Here is a 6,740-nt window from a genome sequence, read left to right on the forward strand (position 1 = left end):
ACAGTACTGGAGTTGGCTTTGGTAAAGAAAGGGTTAATGTTTGCTACCCACGTGGGTAAGTAACCCCTAGTAAAACACTGTAATAACCATAAGTTTGTTCACATTTATTGCCTTCAACACAAAGATATATCGTTATTTTAAACAGCTATTGTTCATTCACTACATAGGATCACGAACAATAGCTGTTCACAATGATAAAACATCTTTCTTGATATTTCATGTTGTTTATGGAATTACATACAACCAAGGAAAGCATATAGGCTATAATTTATCCTTAACAAACTTTGACATGTAATAGAAACAGAAGAAAAGAATCCATTGAACATGTATATGATCAAATTCATCACCAAGTCATATATTTTTCAAGATGATGCTAGTCACACCCTTACCTGTAACACTGCAATTTTTTCATAATTTAAAATAAATAGAGATGCAATTTTTATGTCTAATACATGTGTGCAAATCTTAAATTTAAGTTGTAATTGGCTCCTGGATATTTTGTAATGAATTTCGGATATATTGGATATAGATTTAAACTATATTAATTGGATTCAATATGGGTTTGGATTAGCTTTTGGGTTTGGACCGGACTTAATTTGGTCATTTGATCCAATCTCAAATAGATCAGACTCATATGGTGGGGACGGCCCTAGGTGAGACCCACTTGAAACTAATTAATTAAATATGGGAAGAGGGTGGGACGTCCCCACCTCTCTAGTCCTTTTAATTAATTAATTAAGTTAGTTGGTTAGTAAAAATCAAAGTAGGAAATTAAAAATAAAAATTTTAAATTAAGAAGAAAGTAAAATAGGGATAAAACACAAAGTTTTAAAAAGCTTGGGGACTCTCTCCCCATCCACACGGTTTAGGGGAGAGAGAGCCCCAATTAGAATGAATAAAAGTGGTGAGAGGGTCTATAAATAGACGCCCACATGCCATCCTATTTAATCTCTGTCAACTCTTTTTCTCTATCCTCTCATTTTTTTCCTATTTTCTCTCTTCTCTCTTCTTCTTTTCCCCTAACCCAAAACTCTTATAGAAGAAATCTGGTTTTGTGGCAGCCATTAGAGCTCCTATACGAAGGTGGTAAAGCTCCGCATCAATACCGAACATCAGACAATTTTTTATTTCACGTGATTTCAAGTAGAGGACCTTCAACTTATGCATGTAGTTAGCACCAATGCTACATCAACATGCTGAAATAAAGGTGATATACTCAGATCAATATCTGATGTTTTTGGAGGTTTACAGAACCTCGAAAGGTATTTTTATCAAAAATAATTTCTGAAAAATCTTGTTTCTTGATCGTAGTTCATAAAGTGATGATTTATATTTTCAGATTATGTTGAACGTGTATTGATGTGATAAACATGTTTAAATCATATTAAAATTGATATTTATGGTATTTAATGAAATAAAATAAAAAACCCCCTAAATATGGAATATCGATTTTGAAATTTTTGGTTTTTTTTTTGAAAAATTGGGTTTAAATATTATTTATTGTTATGATTCATGTTGATATGCATGTATTGAATGATATGAACCATATTCATGTTATGATTTTATGATGGCTAAAATTAAATATCATAAATAAAATTATGTTAGATAGTACTGATTAGAGTTTATGAGAACCTTTTTTAGATAAATATGATTTATATGATTCTATTTATGATATGTGTTTATCTAATTCATGCTCAACCATGTTTTATTTATCATATTAAATTTGTATACATAAAAAATTATGTTGATAGGTTTATTTTGTATAAATATGAAATATACATGATTCTCTATAAAAATGCACATTGTCTTGATTTTTACAGTCTCATATACTTTTCAAGAACTTTATCGTATGCTTAAACAACCTGGCAAAAAATTCTTAAATTTTAGAAGGATGTTCTATACTTATTGAGGAAGTCCTAGGAGAAATTTTGGCTTCGTTTAAGTTTCAGATGAGAGGTTACGGTATCCTAAAGTTGGAATAGGATTTATCTCCTAACAGACATCTTGTATTTCGACTATATTATCTTGCCAATTGTATTTCTATAAATTTGTTTCATATATAGCTAAGAATTTTATGTGTATTAGATTACATATTGAGAAAGTTTTAATAAAAAGTTGGGGCAAAGATTCATTACTGTCTGTGAGTTAAAAATCACAGAATTTTGTATAGAAACTTGAAATTTCTAGAGCTTTGACAGTCTGAGAACCTGAACAAGCTGCAGTCCATGAATTTTAATTCACATTTCCAATGGAGTTTGGTCATGAACTTTATGAGAGATTGTACTAGACATATTAATCTACTTACAATATTTTTTATAGATTTTGTTTTGTTTTGTAAAGATACTGAATCAATGATTCTTCAGAATGACTGAACTAGATAGCTTAGTTTAGGAATAAAAAAATACAACAACAACAACAACAACAACAACAACAACAACAACAACAACAACAACAACAACAACAACAACAACAACAACAACTATGCCTTCATCCCAAAACAATTGGGTTCGGCAATACGAACCAACAAAGAAAATCATTCTGGGTCTTCCACATGAATCCTTCTCCTCCAATCATTTCTATCCAATGCCATGTCCTCGGTGAGGTTCAAAGCATTCATATCCTTTCCTATCATCTCCATCCAAGTCTTCCTAGGCCTACCCGACCTCTTTTAACTAATATATTTTCCCATTTTTCCATCCTTCTAACTGGAGCATCATTAGGCCTTCGCCAAATATGTCCAAACCACCGTAAACAATTCTCTCTCATCTTATTTTCAATGGGTGCAACGCCTACCTTCTTACGTATCTCCTCGTTCCGAATCTTATCTTTTATTGCATTTCCACACATCCATCTCAGCATACACATCTCAGCTACACTCATTTTTTGAATATGATGTCTCTTGACAGCCCAACATTCTGTATCATATAGTAAAGCGGGCCTAATAGTCGTCCAATAAAACTTTTCCTTCAATCGCAATGACATTCTACGATCGCACAACACTCCAATTGCACTTTTTCATTTCATCCACCCAACCTTTATCCTATGATTTACATCTCCATCAATTTCTCCATACTTTTGAATGATAGATCACAAATATTTGAAACAGTCATCCACCAATATTTCTTGCTCACCAAGCTTCACTACACTCTCATCACTACTTCGTTGCTTACTAAACCGACATTCCATATTTTCCGTTTTACTCTTACTCAACTTAAAACCTCTTACTTCCATTGTCTGTCTCCATAATTCTAACTTAGCATTAACCCCAACTCTAGACTCATCAATCAAAACAATATCATCAGCAAACAACATACACCATGGTACATTTTCTTGAATTGATCTCGTAAGCTCATCCATCACTATAGCAAATAGGAAAGGGCTTAAAGCATATCCTTGATGTAACCCAACCGTTATAAGAAAATTGGTTGTCACCCCTCCACAGGTGCGGACATTGGATGTAACCCAACCATTATAGTCAATAAAATAATTATTTTTCTGAGATCCGAATTGTATTGAGACAAGGTTTGTGGTTATGTTTAGCTAACACAGATGTGAATCTTTTGTTAAAAATTTAGATTTTTTTCACTGTAACTTGACCGAGACAAAAATTTCAATGACTGATAAAATCCAGTCTCTGTAGTTCTGAATTGAAACTATTGTGATCATGTTTTCGAGATTCCGAAAGTGGACCAATTGATACATGGTTTTGTTCTAGAACTATTGAAAGTATTTTTATTGATGTTTATGACATGCATACGTGATTATGCATGCCTCTATGGTACGATGATTAACATGAACTAATAGAATACATGTACTTATATCGAATAACATGTTTATGAATGCATGTGAGATGTCTCAATGCATATATAGCTATGACATATAGTAAGTGGACATATAGTGCATATGGGGTTCTATTTGCATAAAATGTTTTAAAATATAGCATGTGGTCAGGTGACTATTGCATATGATATCTTAATGTGCGTGTGTTTATGGTTAAATACAATATGTCATGCTTGTGCATTGAAATTATCACGTGTGTGTGGTGCATAATAACAACATGTATTTGGTTTTGAAATTCTTAATTTTGTGTAAAATGCATGCTAATTCTGTTTTAGGGGTTTTGCATTTTAATTGCTAACTTAGAAATATATTTTATGAATGCATGCTAAATCTAATTTTTTATATATAATTTAGATTTTAGGGGTTTTATATTTTAATTTTTAATTTTATGTAATTTATTCAGTGAATGTAATCTAAATCTATTAGTTTTCTTATATATGATTTAGAATTTAAGGGTTTTATATTTTAATTTTTAAAGATATAGATAGTGTTAATGCATGAAAAATATGAAATTTTAGAGATGATAAAATGATGGGTGCTAAAGAAATACACTATAGCTTAGGGAAACTTCAGGTTCGAGCTTAAGATGATCTATAAGCAGCATAGTACTCTCGAAGAGTGCTTCGCTGCACATCCACCCTGTATCCCTGATAATTAGTGATAATGTTTGATACATCATTTTGATTCTCGTTAATTGAAGGTTTGCATTTTTATTATATATTAATATTTATGTATTTATTATATCTGATGTAATAATTTATATATATCTCACTTACATGCCTTTGTAGGTGCTAAGTATAAAGAACACAACCAAGCATGCCAAAAAAAAATTTACACACCACGAACATGAAGAGTTTCACATGATATCAAGAAGAGAATGTACGTATCATATTTTGCATAGTTGTATAGAACTTCACACCTTTTAATCATATTTCATTTATTCATAGGTTGGTGATGATGAATGGAGCCTTATCGAAGGCAAATATTTTGCATGGCCCGTATCAACAAAAAACCTAGGGTTGTCAGTGTGAAAACAAATCAAGTGATGGTAAGGCTTATTTTCTTTATTAGGGTTTATTGTTATTCATAGAAGAATTATATATGAAAACAAAATATGTAATTCTTATTAAATTAATGTGTTATCTTGCAGACAAAGATCATAGACAAGATAAATCAGTTGTCTCAGATCTCCGGTGCATTTGTGGATGACCCATCAAGAGAGAATGTCCTCTCTCAGGTTTTGGGGTCAGACGTGTATGGATGTTTGGCATAAGGGTGTTCAACAATAAAGTATTCGATACAATTCCAAGCTGAACAAAACTCTTGTATCAAAACATTGTATATCGTGAGAAGATAGATGTAATGCAAGAGTAACTCATAAGTTTTGAATTTAAGGTCGTAGGGTTAAAGGAGCTATTGGTGAAAATGGTGACCAACAATAAATCAAGTTCCTCACAAGCTCCTTAAGTAGGTTGATATAACTAAAGATTTTAATCATGTACATGAATTTTTATTTGGTATATATATATATATATATATATATATATATATATATATATATATATATATATATATGTGTGTGTGTGTGTGTGTGTGTGTGTGTAATTCTTTCATCAATGTTTATTTGTGGGCCTCGTTTACATACATTTTAATTCTTAATTTTATATAATTTATTCAGTGAATCTATGTTACTTCTATTTTTTTTCATGTATGATTTATATTTTAAGGGTTTTGCATTTTAATTGCTAATTTAGAATTATATTCTATACATACAAGCTAAATCTGTAAAACCTGCAAAATTTCTGACAATTTTCAAATTTAATAAAGGTTAAATTTGTTGGAATGGATACGATAAAAGGATGAAAAGTCGATCCAAATGGATCAAACGGATCCAACAATCGGATTCGAACAGTATATAGGGATTTAGATCTTGGATGGAGTCGAAACCCACTTAAAAAAATAAAATCCAGTTTCAAATTGTCAATTTCAACTACATTCACAAAGCGCATCTCGAAAATATCATCTCTTGCGATTATCGCCCATCACTGAAGTAGTTTTAGTTGAAAAGAAGTACAACCAAGTAAGAATTGGCGCACTGGTATGGTGGGTTGCCTCAACAGGAAGAGAGTGTGGTTCGAAACCCCATGGACACCCGAATATTTTTAGAAAATGGTATTTTTGTAAAATGCATCAAAAGAGGACAAATGAGATATTGTTGCAAGGTATTGCAACGAAACACAATCTGGTGCAATGGTGGGGCTAGTTACCCATTCGGATGGAGACCTCAGTTCAAAACCCCAGGGCACCAATAATAATAAAGAACATTTTTTTTATATATATAGGATTAACGTTTTTTTTTTTTCCTCCTCTCTCTAATTGGGCGTTTCAACTTCCCATTTAAGGAGACTTAAATGGGGAAAGGGGGTGACGCCCAAAGGAATGGGCATTTTTCCCAACTTGGAAGCCCAACCAAGAAAAAAATATATAAATAAGAAATCAAGGTGGAATTAAAGGAGGAATTTAATCCGGAGGTAGGGGCGATTTTTTTTTAGGAAAGGGCTGAACGTTGGGCCACCTTGGAAGCCCAACAGTCCAGCAATTGGGAAGGCTGCAATAAAAAAAAACCATATTAATTTTACATTTTTTTTAGGAAACCCTACAACAACTAACGAGGTACCTTGGAACCCAAGGCCTCTTGCTCTCTCTCTCACAACCCCTTCAGCCCAAACGTGTGACCCTCCTTCCCTCTCCCCTTCAGTCCAACCAGCTGAACGACTTCCCACCATTGATCCCGGCAAGGAGTTGGTGCACGGCTACCGGACGTCCGCGAGGAAGGCGAACATTTTTCCGGTGGATTCACGCTCACACGAGGTAAGGGATACACAACTAAATACATATTT

The sequence above is a fragment of the Nuphar pumila genome, chromosome 10, assembly GCF_984573655.1.
Source record: "Nuphar pumila chromosome 10, dmNupPumi1.hap1.1, whole genome shotgun sequence".
NCBI lineage: Eukaryota > Viridiplantae > Streptophyta > Magnoliopsida > Nymphaeales > Nymphaeaceae > Nuphar > Nuphar pumila.